This window comes from Terrapene carolina, unplaced genomic scaffold, assembly GCF_002925995.2.
Source record: "Terrapene carolina triunguis isolate 2854851 unplaced genomic scaffold, T_m_triunguis-2.0 Scaffold926, whole genome shotgun sequence".
NCBI lineage: Eukaryota > Metazoa > Chordata > Testudines > Emydidae > Terrapene > Terrapene triunguis.
Window position 1 is genome coordinate 4,735,659 of NW_020665277.1, and position 16,776 is coordinate 4,752,434.

A 16,776-nucleotide genomic window follows, 5' to 3' on the forward strand; every position below is an offset into this window, starting at 1 on the left:
CTCTGCTTTACCGCATTATATCCGAATTCGCGTTATATCGGGGTAGAGGTGTATCAATGTCAAGAATTGGTGCAATATAAATCCTGCTAAAAGCTAGTAACCAGGTTATTTTTGTGGTAATGACTGAAATGTTAATGGAGGAGCAGCTGCACCAGCTGTTACACCAGAGAAGTTGGATTTCCTGAACGTGCTTGCAGTTCAAAGATTCTGAATTTACCAGCATCTTAGCACCATGCAGCTTACTATTTACCTAGAGTCTTAGCATAATTCATGCCATTGTAAATGCACGTTGCAAGAGGTTTTGGACTGTTTTTGACTGGGTTTAAGGTGGGGATGTACATGGGTCTGAATCAGAGTTCATCTCCAGGCATAGGATGAGGAGGGTAAATCATATTATCTGACATGCCTCAAGAACATCTTTCATCATGTCGCCCAATGTCACGTCTGCCATTTTCTGAGGGGGCACTCAGCTCCCATGGTGATGAGTGCAGTGTAAATAGTGATGCAAATTTCCTGGACTTTGCTTTGTATGTTACCTCCTGCCTCCTCCTTCATCAGTTATTGAATATCTTTGCTAGGGTCTTTCCTATTTCCCTTCATGTTGCTTCTAGCTAGATCAGATGAGGTTCTTTGGGGCCTGGGGCTCTGACCACTTTGAAGAGTCCTAATTGCATTTGGATTTGCTCTTGCTTCAGTGGCAAAGGCTTTTAGCATTTTACTCACATGACTCATAGCTAAACTGCTACCTCTCATCGGAGCTTCCCTTTTAAGGCGTGTTATAGGAAGTGCCTCTCACTGCACTCGCTAAATAAACCTGTCAGCTCCCGGAGTGGGCTGCCTGGTCTGGTGGCTGCAAGGGGCTGTGCCAATCAAGAAAAGCTACCTTCATACATCTCCCATTCAAGAGATCTCATCCCAGAACCCATCCCTGCTCTTTCAGGGATTGCTGATGCCTGACACACACTGCTGCCTCTAGCTGGAAAATATGAATAAGAGATTTTTAAAAAGCCAAAACTGAAATAGGTTTTAAATGTCTTCTTCAAACTCACATGCGCACAGACACCAAATCTTTCGTTACAGGATGGAGGAGTGGGTGGGGGGAGGTTCTGTGGCCTGCGATATGCAGGCAGTCAGACTAGATGATCACAATGGTCCTTTCTGGCCTTAAAGTCTAGGAGTCTAAAAACTGTCTGAAAACAAACTTGTTACCTGGTCCTTTCCTCTGAACAGGATGTGCCTTCCTATGACTAAGTGATGGAAATGGAGATAGAGACATGTCCCTGCACCAAACACAAAGAAGTATGAGGGCGAGGCCGCCTCAAGCTCAGAAATAGATTCCCACTAAAAAGCAAGGCAGAAGAACTCTGTGTGAAGTAGGAGGACAGCGGGAGAGTGTGGAAATGGGATAGCTGCTGCTGAATCAACTGGCAGTATGGGAAATAGCATTGTACAGACCCCATCCCCCTCACAACCCTGCGTAGAGACACAGGTTCTGAGTCAGATCTTCTTTGATATAACCAGGAGTATCCCCTCTGAACTCAATGGAGTTAGGCCCATACAAGATCAATGAGGGATCCGTTCCAGGCATCCTAATACAATCACTCACATGGAGCCCTGGGTCATCAGTAACCTAAGCGCCAGAGTCAGAGGCCTGTTTTAGGCTCATTCCCTTCAAAGAGGCTGGGAGGCATGGGGAACCACCTCCATCTTCAGCTCTTACTGCCAGGGCCGGATTAGGGTTATGAGGGGCCTAAAGCTAATGGGAGGGAAGGGCCTAAGTATGAACTACATATTGCAAAAAAAAAAAATTATGAAATCATCAAACATCTACATACATATTTACATATTATTTATTTATGTAAAATTAACAAGTTTATTCTACTCTCACTACACTCAATTCTTCAAAAACAACCAATTTTTTTTTCTAGCTTTAGCTGAGGTACAGTAATGAAGGATGTCATCGTAATTCAAAGACCTGACGATTTCATTCTCAATGCTCAAGAGGGACAAAGCACTGAGATGCTCTTGAGTCATGGTGGATCGGAGGTCATTTTTGACCCTTGTTAGAAGAGAGAAGGAACATTCTCCACTACAGTTAGTAATCATTAGTGACAAATACAGCCGTAAAGCAGTTTCAACATTTGGGAAACATTCTGTCACATTGGATTCAGTGATAACTTGGTACATCCAAATAGATTTGCTTTTGCCATCTTTTCTCTCTATATCTGAGCGTGATGTGAATTCAACAAATTGAAGAAATTCTTTAGTAAAATCTACTGGGAGATCATCTGGGTAATTCTGACACAGACGTTTGATTCCTTCACTGACTTCGGAACTTAAAATGTTAGGCGAAAAATTTGTCAGTACACTAAAGGTTTTGTCAATATTTTTGTAAGCCTCGAGCCTCTAATGAACTCTTCAGTTTGTTGATGATTGTGATGAAGGTATTAACTCTGAAGGCCTCCTTGTCGCTGAACGAGTGGGCAGTTGCATCGTCACATATCTTGTCTTTTGTGGTGTTTGACTGACTTATACTCATGGTTAGCAGTCCTTGCAGCCCCCTGAATTTCATACTCATCAAAACTATCCCGCATTTGTTGAAGAACAGTTCCAAGACTCCTCATTAGGTTTACAGCAGTGGAAAGATCAATCTGAGCACTTTGCAAGCTTAGATTGCACCTGCTGAATGGCTGAAGTATATCATTCCAGAGCTCACAAAAAATACCAGTTTCCAAAGTGCACATTGCAGCACTCAGGATCATCGCATCTTTTCTTGTTGCTGATTTTTGAGGTTCATCATCCATGATGCTCTCTAGCGCTTCAAGGATGTTGGGGTATCCCAGAACAACTGCATTCACAGCTTCAGCGCTGGCACTCCACCGTGTCCCTGAGAACGATTTGGGCACTGGGCATCCCTTTGGTAGTGAATCTCTAAGAATCATCCAACAACTGGTTGATGCAGAGAAAAAACTGTACAATTCTTGGACAAATCCAAAAAAAAAGAAACAGTTTCAACACAACAATCCATAGCAGACTGGCCAGCAAGGTTGAGTGAGTGTGCAGCACATGGTATGTAATCAACCAAAGCACTGCGCTCTTTTATCTTTGCCTGCATCCCTGAATATTTGCCACTCATATTCCTTGCATTGTCAGAGCTTTGCCCATGACAAAGGCTGATGTCAATCCCATTTTCGGTGAGGAAATCGAGTTAGGGATGAGGTAAGTTTCTCCCCTGTGTGGCTGGTGATGTTTATGAAGATCATGACATGCTCAACTGGTCCACTGGGTAGCACATAACGCAAGATGACAGTCAGCTGACCTACGTGACACATCCGGTGTTGAATCAACAGACACTGAAAAATATCTGACATCTTTAATCTCATCTACAATGGCTGATAGTGTCTTCTTTGCTAGCAGTGCAATAAATTCATCACAAATAGTCTTTGATAGATACAATGTATGGCCTATTCCACGATTTGCATGTTCATTGATGTGCCGAGCTAAGAAAGGGTCGAACTTAGCGATTAGCACTAGAACACCAAGGTAATTGCCATTGTGTTTCGATCAAACAGTCTCATCTGAGCCACGGAATGGCAGACCACGCTCAGCAAGAAAAACTATGGTTTCAACTACGTGTCTGAGAACGTTCTTCCAATAAGCACGAGCTTCCAAAAACTGATTTTCCATGTGGGTATCAATTCTGCCACTAACTTTCTTTTGGGCATGGTAGCTGCTAACTGACAATGTATACTGCTCACTCGTTGCATGATTGGTAATGTATGCAGTATTCTTCCAATCACTGAAGCCTTCACAGAACATTCCCCACCTTTTGGTATCAGAAAACAGGCAGCAATAAAAACAGTACACTTTCTTCTTAGTAGGCAAATAGATGAGCCATTCTCGCTTGCCAATCTGTTTGCTAGGCTTCACATATTCAAACATTGATTTGATCAGATAAGGATTCTGATTGGTGTACTCTCGCTTTGTCAATGAAAAAATCAGCATCTAGAGTCTGGCATTTCTGTGGGTCCTTCTCAGTCCAATATGCCATGAGATCTTGAGAAGTCATGTCCCACTCGCCTGGATCATTGGAGAAGGATATTTTTGTATTACTATCACTGGGAAAGTGTTCAGAGGAGTGGGGTGAGACTGCAGGTAGAGAAGTCACAGGAGGCTGCTCCTTTTCATCCGGTGCAGGCACAGCAGGTTCACTTGGTCTGGTATTCGCCTAGACTTCCTCACCACCAGACTTAGCAGGAGGAAAAAACGTTAGGAGAGAAGGAGTACCTTCTAGCCCTGCATCTTGTCTTTTCCGTCTTTCTTTGGCCTCCTTCAATTTCTAATGAGACAAAAAAATTCGTAATGCCCCACTACCGTTGCTCAACTGTTACTTCAATATGGAACGGAGGGCCGACAGTAGTGCCTAAACTAGGAGGCCCTAAGGCTATAGCCTTATTAGCCTATGGGTTAATCTGGCCCTGTTTTCTGCCTCTGAGCCGTTTCCCTTGTGAGCCACAAAGCCCTGGAGGTCACTAATCTGGCACCCACATCAGAGCAGGAGGAAGAGCAAAAACCATGAGCATGTGTGCATGGGGTGGGTGTTTGATTACCACAGACACTGAGGCAAAGAGCCTCTTAATAATAATCTGGTGCAAGTGAAAAGAGAGTGAGTGGCAGATCAAGGCAAAAGGGGCCAGTTTCAGTCTGACAAGTTTTAGCCACTTCTCTTCCCACAAATACCTTTTGTTTGCAGCTGAGTATGGTCTCTACAGGTTAGGGTGACCATATGTCCCGTTTTAAGCCCTGTCCTGGCTGTCCTGACTTTTTTTGACAAAAGTGGGCAGCCTCGCATGGGGGAAGGGGTGAGGGCTCGGACTAACCCCACACAGTGTCCCGTTTTCCCTTTGGAAAATGTGGTCACCCTACTGCAAGTGGAAAGGAAACCAGCATTGTTTGGGTTCTGTAAGCGAGAGCTTTTGTTTGGACTTACGGGACTTTCCCTTTAAAAACGGGACATCTGGTCACCCTTTTGGGGACTTTTTCTTATATAGGCGCCTATTACCCTCCACCCCCTGTCCTGTTTTTTTCACAGTTGCTATCTGGTCACCCTATTTGGACTCCAAGGACAGGCTGTTCACACCACCTCCTCTTGCAACTACACATATTCTGGTTCCCTAATCTCTGTCAGTGCTTTGGGGACAGAAAGGTCAGATCTGTCCACACGCTGGTTTGAGTCCCTTGCTGTTTGTTCAGTGCAATGGTACACTTCAGTGCTTTACCTTGGATGCTGGGGGCAGATGCGTGCATGAAGAGAAAGTACTGAATATGGCCACGTTAATGTGACATTGAGTGTGAAGGCCAAATCTGGGACCTTATTACAGACTTGGAGAAAATTTCCATTTGAAGGTCCCAGCCTGCAGCTCCTCACAGCTTAGGAGTTCACCACATCAAACTCCTCATGCATTCCAATTTAGCAAAGCAACCCGCCATGTACACTCAGCCCATACATTGGGGACAGGATGATGAGGCATCTCCCATGTAACTGAACCCAATATGGACAATCCTAACAGACAAACTACTTGGTGTGATTTTATGGCAAAAAGGACATTCATAGATTTATAGATTTTAAGCCCAGAAGGGACCACTGTGATCTTCTAGTTTGACCTCCTGTATAACACAGGCCACAAAACTTCCCCAAAATAATTCCTAGAAAATTGTCCTTTTAGAAAAACATCTAATCTTGATTTAAACATGGTCACTGATGGAGAATCCACCATGACACTTGGTAAATTGGTCCAATGGTTAATTACTCTCACCATTACAAATATACACCTTATTTCCACTCTGAATTTGTCTAGCTTCAGCTATTGGATTGTGTGATACCATTCTCTGCTAGGTACTCTGTGGGTACTTATAGACTGTGATCAAGTCACCCTTAACCAGGGTGGATAAAAATCAAGGATTTAAAAATAAAAAAAATAAAAAATCTAAAAAATTGGATTTTTTGGATAAAATGCTTTTTGAGGAAAAAAACCTATCTAAAGATAGTTTTAATTAAAACTACATTATAGCTCAAAGATATCACCTCATGGAATAGGGATTATAAATTCTAATTCTATAGTATGAGACAATATATTCATGTAATGTTTAAGAAAAGTTTTGTAAATGAGATCCAATAGTTCATGGATTAGGGACCAATCTCATGGGGTTCCAGGGGCTTCTGTATAGATTATTTAGGTTAATCTTTCTATCTACCCAATGGGACTCAGTGCTCAGTCTAGAAGATACCATCAGAGATGCTTAGTTTTGCAGTTCTAAAACTGTGGATTTGTGTCTCCAGAGATAACATGCTTGTTAACAGCAAAAAATGTTTTTAAATAAATAAATAATTTATAGAGGTGAGAAATAACAGACCTCAACCCTATTGTCCCTCTGCAAATTTGTGTACACAGTCAATCCCTTACCTCTCTCTAAAAGTGCAAAGTTTCAAAAAATTCAATGAATAGAAGATTGTTGGGGGCAAAACAGATCTGGACAAGGAGAAGTCTGGAGATAATTGTGAGAAGGGAGGGACAGGCAGTAGAAACAAAAGTGAAACTGTTTGAGCAGCATATTCCAGAAGTCTTGAGGTCTTTCTGAGTGTAGCCTTCATTGATTTGAGATCTACCATACCATTATCTCACTAGAAGAGAAATCCTATAATGGCAGCAGGCCGTAAAAGAGACCCAGTTTGGGAATATTTTAATGAAGTTCCTCTACCTGTAGGTAAGACAGGCATGCATGCAAAATGCAAACAGTGCAACAAAGAAATGCAAGGCCTGGTTGCCCAAATGAAACAACATCATGAGAAGTTTTCCTTCTCAGGAGGAAGCTGCGTTGAAGATGATGAAAGGAACATGTCTGAACATGCAGGATCTTCAGGTTGGTCAACTTTTTTATTTCATACTTCTTTCTTAAGGACTGCCTGTTTTCCTTCTGGACTATTCTTGAATTCCCATGTTTGAGCAAAAATATATAGTTGTTACTCTATGGTTCTATCATTTTAGATGCAGTTGTGATAAAAAAAATAAATAGCTGAAATAGGCAGATCTTCCTTTTACAATTTCACCTTTAAAGTAGTACTGAGAGACAGTGAATGCAATGAGTAATACTAAATGAGCAGTATGGTAATAATAATTAAATAACTGCACTGCCTTATTTTATTTAGGAGAATCCACCCTCAACCTACAGGATTCTGAAGACTATCCACCTTCAAGATCACCATAATTTTCTATAGTTTCAGAGCTATCTGCCAATGATAGTGTTTCAGTCACATCATGTATGTCACATAGCCACAGTATATCACCTGTAGCAAAAAGAAAAAAAAATCTCCATCATCCAGAAACAACCATAGATAAGTTTGTGATAAGAACCAGCAGATTACAAAAACAGGTAATTGATGAAAAAAACTGCCCCCTTTGTTTATGCAACAAACTCTCCTTTCCATATGATTGAGAACCCACATTTCATTAACATGGTTCAGTCATTAAGACCAGGATACAGTCCACCCAACAGAGCAGATGTCGCAGGCAAATCGCTGGACAAAGTGTATGAAAGAGAAATTTAGCAACGTGCAAAAGGTCTAGAGGGTGAAATTGTTAACCTGAGTCTTGATGGGTGGAGCAATGTCCACAATGATCCTGTTGTATGTGCTTGTGTGACAACAGAAGAAGGGAATGTCTTCCTTACAGAAACAACTGATACATCAGGAAATGTACACACAGCAGAACACTTACAAGAAGTAGCAGTAAAAGCTATAACAAACTGTGAAAAAAATTTCAAATGTCTAGTATGCAGCTTGGTTACAGACAATGCTGCAAATGTATGCAAGATGAGAAGAAATTATTTAGAAGAGAGTGAAGAGAATCCCAAGCGAATAACATACGGCTGCAGTGCTCATTTGATGCACCTCCTAGCCAAAGACTTCAGTTTTCCAGAAATAAAGGCTAATGTTGTTGAAATTGCAAAATACTTCCGTAACAACCACTTTGCAGCAGCTGCTCTGAAAAAAGTGGGAAGAACCAAGCTAACTCTCCCACAAGATGTGCAGTGGAACTCAGTAGTGGACTGTTTTGAGCACTATATCAAAAACTGTCCTAATATGATGACCGTTTGTGAACGAAATAGTGAAAAAATAGATAGCCCTGTCACAGCCAAAGTTCTCTACATTGGGCTTAAGAGAAATGTTGAACACCTGTAGAGTGCCCTAAAGCCTATTTCTGTAGCCTTGAACAAAATGCAGGGAAATAGCTGTTTTATTGCTGATGCTGTTGAAATTTGGAAGGAACTGAGTGAGATCTTAAAAAGATAAATAAGCAATGAAAATTTAAATTACAAGCATTAAAAAAAAATGAATGGGACAAGCACTATCTCCAGCTCATTTTTCTTGCAAATAGTCTCAATACTCGGTACCAGAGTCAAACCTTAACTGATGAAGAAGAGGAGTTAGCTATGACATGGACATCCAGCAATCATCCCGCCATAATGCCAACTATAATAAACTTCAGAGCTAAGGGTGAACCATTCAAGAAATATATGTTTGCTGATAATGTTTTAAAGAAAGTCACATGAGTGAACTGGTGGAAGTGACTTAAGCACTTGGATTCAGAGACTGTTGAAGTGATAATCTCACTTTTAACAGCAGTAGATTTTTCTTTCAGTGTAGAAAGAATATTTTCTTCCTTTGGACTAATTCATTCCAAATTGAGAAATCGTTTGGGACCTGAAAAAGCAGGAAAGCTTGTTTTTCTTTTCCACATTATGAACAAACAGGAAAATTAAGGTGAAGACAACTGAGTTAGCTACAGAAGCCAATATTTAAAGTTTCTCATGTTGACCTGGCTGACATAGTTGATTTAATTTTTGTTTTTTTAAAACAAATATTTCATTTAACTATTTTAGTTAAAAACAATTTTAACAAAAACAAACCTGATTTAAAAAACTTGCATGTTTAACTATATGCTTAACTATATTCATATGCTTGTTTTGTTAAAATATTATATGTTTGCTGTTGAAGAAAAAAATCCAGAATACATAACGTTGTTGTTTTAGTTAAATAATTTAAATGTCTGTCTGGTGATGTTCTCCTCCTAATACAGCACGGCAAGAAAATCCTCCAAATATTAATGATTAACCTGTTGAATTGGAGATATTTTTGAAGTCAGTGGGAGGTGAACTATCTGCTTCAATTACTTTTGGTAAATGAAATATCCAAACAATCAATCATTGTCTGATATAGCTGTAAAACTAATCTGAAAAGTTTTCAAAATAAATCACTTAAAAAATGTATAGTGTGTACCTTCTAAAAATGAAACCTACATCTTTCTCTGAGTTGTGAAGAATATGTATTAAGGTTATAACAACCAACAAGAATGCACTTTTATGTAGAAATCCATGATTAAATCGAGTCTTCCTGACTAGTGATTTAAATCAAATCCACTCTGCCCTTAACCTTCTCTTTGTTAAGCCAGACAAAGTGAGCTCCTTGAGTCTATCACTATTAGGCAGAGAGCTGGCTGTGAAGGGTCTGGGGAGAAGTGTCACTTCGCAATAGAGCTGGTAAAAAATGGGGTCTCATCTAAGACAATTATTTTTGTGAAAAAATCTAATTTTTGACTACATTTTTAAACAACTTTTTTTGGGGGGGAAACCCTTCAAGTTTGCAATATTTTTGGAGATTTTTCAGTTTGAAATTGTGGGGAAATGCTCACCTCACTGTTTTGCGTTCTCTCCCTTAAAAAAAGTGGGTAAAAATGTTAAAGTTAAAAACAGGAAGTAACACTTTCATTTTTAGCAATAACATTCTTCCTCTTTAAGTGAGAAAACAACACAACACTTCGACTTCTTTGTCAGTTAGAAAAGAGAAGGTGGGAGAAAATGGAAAAGACGACACTTTTTAGACTTTTCCAACTGGCAAAAGCTGCAAAACTGAAAGGAAGCAGGGAGAAGTAGTTTGGACCCCACTTCCTTAACTGTACAAATTTTCCTATAGGAAAACCATTATTTCCCAATAGGAAGATTTCAAATGGGGATTTTTCCAATGACAATTCCCACTTAATGAGGGCAACCGACAATGAGCCAATGGCAATCTCAGACAGAGAGGCCTACAGCCACCAGCAGGGAAGGAGGGCAAATGCAGATGTAAGGTTTAGATCCCCACATGTTCACAGCATGGAGCTCCACAATATTGTGTGGCCTGAGGAAAAACCCCACACAAGACAGAATCACTTTAATTTGCACTTTCTAGCCTTCCTCGCTAGTGCATGTGTCCTGCTCAGGCCTGGGAATGGGCAAATTAGTCTTCCCTGGCTACTGATATAAAGCTCTGGGACACGATGCTATTTCTTTTTCTTTCCCTTGGCTACAAGGATACATACTCTATTTTGGAATGGGTAGGAGGCAACAGCTACCCAGCCTGAAACAGCATCTAGTAACCAGGATAAAGGGCATTTTGTGCCGCACCCACAGCTGAATGGAACATTTGTCCTAAGCACTGACTGCAGAATTCTATCACCCTGAATTGTTTAGGAAAAGGAAAAAGGACAGAACTTTACAGTTGCAAACTGGGGCATGTTTGAGCATGTGTTGGGGGCAAGAGACGGCCCCCATTTCTGAGGCAGAATGAAAGGCTCTGTGAGAGATCTGCTCCTTTGCTGCCTCTGAGCCCTTATACACACATGCAAATCTACAAACAACACAACTTCACATTAATTAACCTCAATGGAAGATTGCTTGTGTGTGAGACCAGTTCTTAATGTCAGAAATCCCACAGTACCAGAAACATCCCAGCTGTTGACAAAGTAACAAATGCACCCTCAGAACCAGTCTTGATCTCTGCTTCCATTGTGAAGGATCACACAATGGATAGGGATAGGAATTCAAATTCTGTTCTAGGTAGAGAAGAAACATTAAAACACAAGCCAGTGAACCAGGAACCCATTAGTCTGTGTAATAAAGCAAGCCTCTTCCCAGATAATGCATACCAATGGCCTTCCTCAACTACTTTCCCATGACAAAGTTTTACTGGGGATTTGAGTACACACGAGTTCTGTGCAGCATCTCCTGCCAGGAGTTAAACTCATTCATAGGGTCTGTTTTCTCCAAAATCCTGCTCACAGCTTTGAGACATGGACCCATGTCCGAGGTCCATCACTATGGAGCAGTGGGAGATAAGGGCACAGTGTCTCTGTGTGGCCTTATTTCACATGGGTTTCTTATTTACCTGGCTCTCTGTATTTTCATGGGCATTTTTTCCATTTTAAATAGGTCTCCTCTCTCTCCTGGGCTGAGAAGCCAACACTGCACACACAGCCAAGTGTTCAGCCTCCACTAACTGAGAAAACAAGTAGCCCCATTCTTGGCATAATGCAGCCAGAGACAGCGATGGCAGAAGATCCCAGCATCCCGACTTGACTGGAAGAGATTTCCACTGAACTTCTCAGTAAACTCCAGGGAATGGCTACTGGCTTACTATGGTACTGCAAGTAACTACAGTCCCATAGGCAATTGCCTATTCTCCCTGGCAAGGGCTGACAACTGTGACAGGGGCTCTCAGACCCCAAGGCTTCATTTGGTGACATCGAGAAACCAAAGGTGCACATGTGTGTTTCTAATTTTTCCGCCACAAAGCTTGAGTTGTTGGAAATCATGGGCCATATTCTCAGCTGGTGTAAACTGGCAAAGTGCCATTGTCTCCAAAAGAGCTACACCGATTTACAACAGCTGAGGATCTGGCCCCATTATTCGGTGTGCACAGATTTTTACTACAAATATTCCTATCCAATAGGTTTACAAAACTGGAGAGCAACCAACTGCTGTTAGCAACTGGAGAGAAATGAAGTTATGGATTTACAAACAGAGGGAGATGGAACTCACAACTTCCTACGAGCACAGCAGATAACCATAAGCACACCCTGTAACTACTGTGAAGTTAATAGTTACTTTGTGGTTATGAGGTTTGCTTTCAACTGACAAAGTGATATGACAGATTTGACTACTTCTTTGTAATATTTGCCTAATTTACCTTTTTTCCGTCCTGCAACTTTTTAAAATGTAACTGTCAAATATGTTATATTTAGACAGCTATTTAAAGCAAATGAAGCTTTTTGTGATATTGTTGAGAGTAACTGACAAGAGTTTATCACACTCCAAATGGTGATTTCAAGTTGCACTGTAGAGCGGCTGATTTCAGAATCACTTGAGTGTTCCAAATAGCAACCAGTACATGTACTTCTGTTGATATTTTAGGATTAAATTCAGAAATTATAATGTAAGCACCACTACAATGTAACCGCCCATCCTGCATTTCCGCCCCCTTAGTTAGGATATTTCCATGAAAACAGAATCTTTGTTTCTTTTATTTGCATCAGAGTCTAGAGGCCCATTGGCTAGGCACTGTACAACACACGCTCAGAGTAGAATTAGCCTACTACTGTTGCTTATTCCCCCATCTTAAATCACTTTCACAACCCTAAATAATTACGTTGCAAGAATGTACAAACTAACATAGTGCAGCCATTATCTATGCCAGAACATGGAGGTAGTATGCAGGGCGCATGTGCTATAAAACACTGAGCTAATATCTAAATAAGGTACCAGTGTATGCTAGTCTATTAGACCTGATAGACAATTTTTAATGGAGCTTCAACAGTCCCAGTAGACTTCAAGATTACATGCGGCTTGATTAGTGACAGAAAAGTTATATTCCCTAGCGCTGTGTAAATCTCTTCAAAGGTTTATCTCCCAGCACCTATAGTTACATCAGCACTACGAAGTGTACTGCCCTTGTGATGTTTGAATGCAAACATGGAGAATTTCTGGGTGCAAGTGCACAACAGTGAAGAGAATAATGAGGACCATCCCTTCCTGGTTGTTTAAATCAACTGCCTCAACCTTGGCTTTTGGAGCACATGTAAAACTGTTGGTATATACAGTCCATTAATAAACTTGGCAGTACAGCTCATACTGGGCAGATGAGAAATTATAAGATTTTGGCATAAATTGCTAGTTTAATATCTGCAGCTGTAACATGTCTCTGCTCCAAATCTGTCTTATCATCTGTGCTCAGCAGGGCCGGCGCTTCCACTAGGCGACCCTAGGCGGTCCTAGGCAGGATTTGGGGGACGACATTTTGCCGTCCTCGGCGGAAATTCGGCAGCGGGGGGTCCTTCCGCTCAGGGTCTTCGGTAGAAATTCGGCGGCGGGTCCTTCACTTGCTCCGAGACCCGCCGCCAAAGTGCCCTGAAGACGCGGAGCAGAAGGACCCCCGCCGCCGAATGCTCAGAGGAGTGCTGCCGCCTAGGGCGGCAAAAACTCTGGCGCCGCTCCTGGTGCTCAGAGTCATTTGAGATGGGGCAGAAGCTAGAGAGGATCCTGGCTTCTTTATAGTGTCCATTAAAATCTCTTCTTGATACTCCCAGAGGATAGTCCCATTGTGAGTGTTTCCAGCTCTGTTAGAGTGTAACACAGGGTAGGACACTTTCCACATGATACAATCAGTTTTTTTGTGCTGTTCCTTTTTCTATAAGCCATTTTCTATCCCTTTTTAGAAAGCTGATTCTAAAACTGGGATATTCTAAATAGAAGAGAGTGTGTGACGTATAAGGGATCTAATTTAAGAAACCTATATGTGCCTGGGCTTTAGGTATTGTCATGCAATGTCACAGCAAAATGTTCTTCATTTGTTAATAGCCAACCAGGAATTTATTATCCCCAGTCAACTGAATTATGTGCTTTAGGGTGTCTGCTTCAAGACAATACTTGCCTTAATTCTAGATGACAGGGTCTGGACTAGGAACAACCGTACAGCTAGGAGTCTAACTTCTGGTAGTCTGACTAGATCCTGACCCCAGAATCAGTTTTCAAACAGCTCAGTGAATCACAGGGGGGTAGGGCAGCTGGGACCCAGACAGCCTGTTGCTAAATGGTGTTGTCATGGGGAGAGCAACAAACACAATGGCAGGTGCCAAGGTGATCTGCAGGTGCTTTATATAAAAGAATCATAGGCCTGGGGAGGGGAATGTGTCATTCATAGTTACAGAGTTAAAGAGCAGGTGCATTAATGAAACTAAGTTAAACAGCTGCTGCTGCAGGGGGGAGACCTACAAGAAATGGCAACTCCACGCAAGGAAAGAAAAGAAAAGTGAAGGCAGATTCATCACCCAGCATCTCTTCAAGAGACAAAGAAATCAGTTTTAAAATGTATTTTCTTGGTTAAAGGGCTCATTATACTCATTAAATGCCTCCCGATTCAGAGGATATGGAAAATGTAAAACCCGAGAAGATACACCCCCAAGCTTGACGGTGCTGTATCTACGTGGGGTCACACATGGTCAGTTCTGGGTCTGGTACTTTTCAATATTTTCCTTAATGACTTGGATAATGGAGTGGAGAGTATGCTTATAAAATTGGCAGATGATACCGAACTGGAAGTGGTTGCAAGCACTTTGGAGAACAGGATTAGAATTCAAAATGACCTTGACAAATTGGAGAATAGGTCTGAAATCAACAAGACAAAATTCAATAAAAGGTAAGTGCAAAGTGCGACACTTAGAAGGAAAAAATCAAATGCACAACTACAAAATAGGGAATAACTGCCTAGCAGTATTGGTGAAAAGGACCTGGGGATTAGAGTGGATCATAAATTGAATGAGTCGAGTAGGTGATGCAGTTGCAAAAAAAGGACTATCATCATTCTGGGGTGTATTAACTGGAATATCCCATGTAAGACAGAGGAGGTAATTGTCTCACTCCCCTTGGCACTGGGGAAGCGTCAGCTGGAGTACTGCATACAATTCCTGGCAAAAAGGTGGATAAATTGATACAGTCCAGAGGAGAGCAACAAAAATGATCAAAGGTTTAGAAAACCTGACCTCTGATGAAAGGTTAAAAAGATTGGACATGTTTAGCTTTGAGAACAGAAGGCTGAGGGGGGATCTGAGAACAGTCTTCAAATATGTTAAGGGCTGTTATAAAAAGGATGGGGATCAATTGTTCTCCAGGTCTACTGGAGGAAGGATATGAAGTAATGGGGCTTAATCTGCAGCAAGGGAGATTTAAATTAGAGATTAGGAAGAACTTTCCAACTATAAAAGTATTAAGCTCTAGAATAGGTTCCAAGGGTGGTTGCAAAATCCTCATCACAGGAGGTTTTTAAGAACACATTAGACAAACATCGGTCAGCGATGGTCTAGGTTTACTTGGTCCTGCCCCCATCACAGGGGGATGGACTTGATGATCTTCCAGCCCTACAGTTCCATGATTCTATGATCAGTGTATTTAAACAGCTTTTTGTTGTCTGAACTCTTATTTCATGGTTACCTGACCTCCCCATGCCAGCACAAGAAGGGTCCTGGCTCTCAGGAGCGCTCGGAAGGTGATAAAAGCCAGTGCAAGGTGAGGAGCTTCTAACAGTTTCAGTTTTGAATCAGTTTTTCCTTTAATGGCTTTCAGTACAGTAGCTTTCATTTTCCACTCAGGGTCCTTTCTATACAAACCTTCCTCTGACTGCAGGAGAAGAGAGGGTCGAGTTTACCACCTGAATCTAAGGTGGGGGCTAAAAGTATCTGCAAGGTAAGGGTTGATGTGCAATGGCATGATTGCCACCAGCAATTCCCAGTCCCTGGGCAGAAGGTGTCAGGTGTGGAATTGTGCCTCTCTGTGCAGACGCTGCTTTTGCCTCCAGTTCTAATTTTAAAGGCCTGCTGGAATTTGATGGGCTTGTGGATTCGGAAGAGACTGAACAGGACTTTTTAAAGTGCTGACTCAGGATATGGTGCCTGACCCAAAACACACATCTAGGTGGCACTGAAAATGGTCTGAGCACAGGAGTAGACCGCTGCAGTTCATACGGTGTCACGCTGCTGGGCTGCTCCTGTTTGCGTGGGCACCCACCACTATGGAGAAAAGCTGCTAATATCCTTCTGCTGCAGACATGACTTCATATCCTAAAGCATGCACTGTCTCGTTATAGCCACTCAAAGCTAGCAGGATCATTCAGCCTCCTCAGTGATCTGAAAGGAGAGCCCCAGCCTTCAGTGTATTTCCAACCACAGCCACTCTGGCCCCCACAAACGATCAGATTATATAACTGGGGTGGAGAAAGTACAACGTAATAAAGTGGTGAAGAACTTGTAATGTGAAGGGAGTGCTGCGCTTCTGAGCCGAGTGTGCTGCAGGGAGCCATCATCCAGGCTGATTCATTCACACAGATCAGTTTTCCTAGTACATTTCAAGGCAACATGGACTGGCTACATACAGTAAAATATAAACTGAAACTGACAATGCTGTGGTTTAATATTTTACTTGCTAGGAGATATACAGTGAGTGCCCGTCAGCCTGCTCTGTGGGGCCAGAACACAGACCTTCCCCTTCTGCCCAGCCAACGCTGGAGGAAAGAGCTGGGTCTTGAACTGGCCCATAAACACCAACAGACGCAAGTTCTAACAGACAAGTGGAGAAGTGACGTCCAGAGCCTAGGAGAAGGCTTTGTTCCCAGCCCCCACCTAGGAAAGTCTAGGACCCGTGAGGCTGAACACCCCAACTGCCACAGGGAAGAGAGATTCCTCAGAGTGCCACACAGGGAATTCTAACTTGACTCTGCGGGCGGATGAGAGGGCTGGTCTGGGAGCCCTTGTGCTGGAGTGTCACGTATTGTTGCTTTAACTGCCTGCTATAGAAGCTTCCCCATGTCAGTTCTCACATCACAAACTTAACGTCCTGTTTGACAAGATCATATTG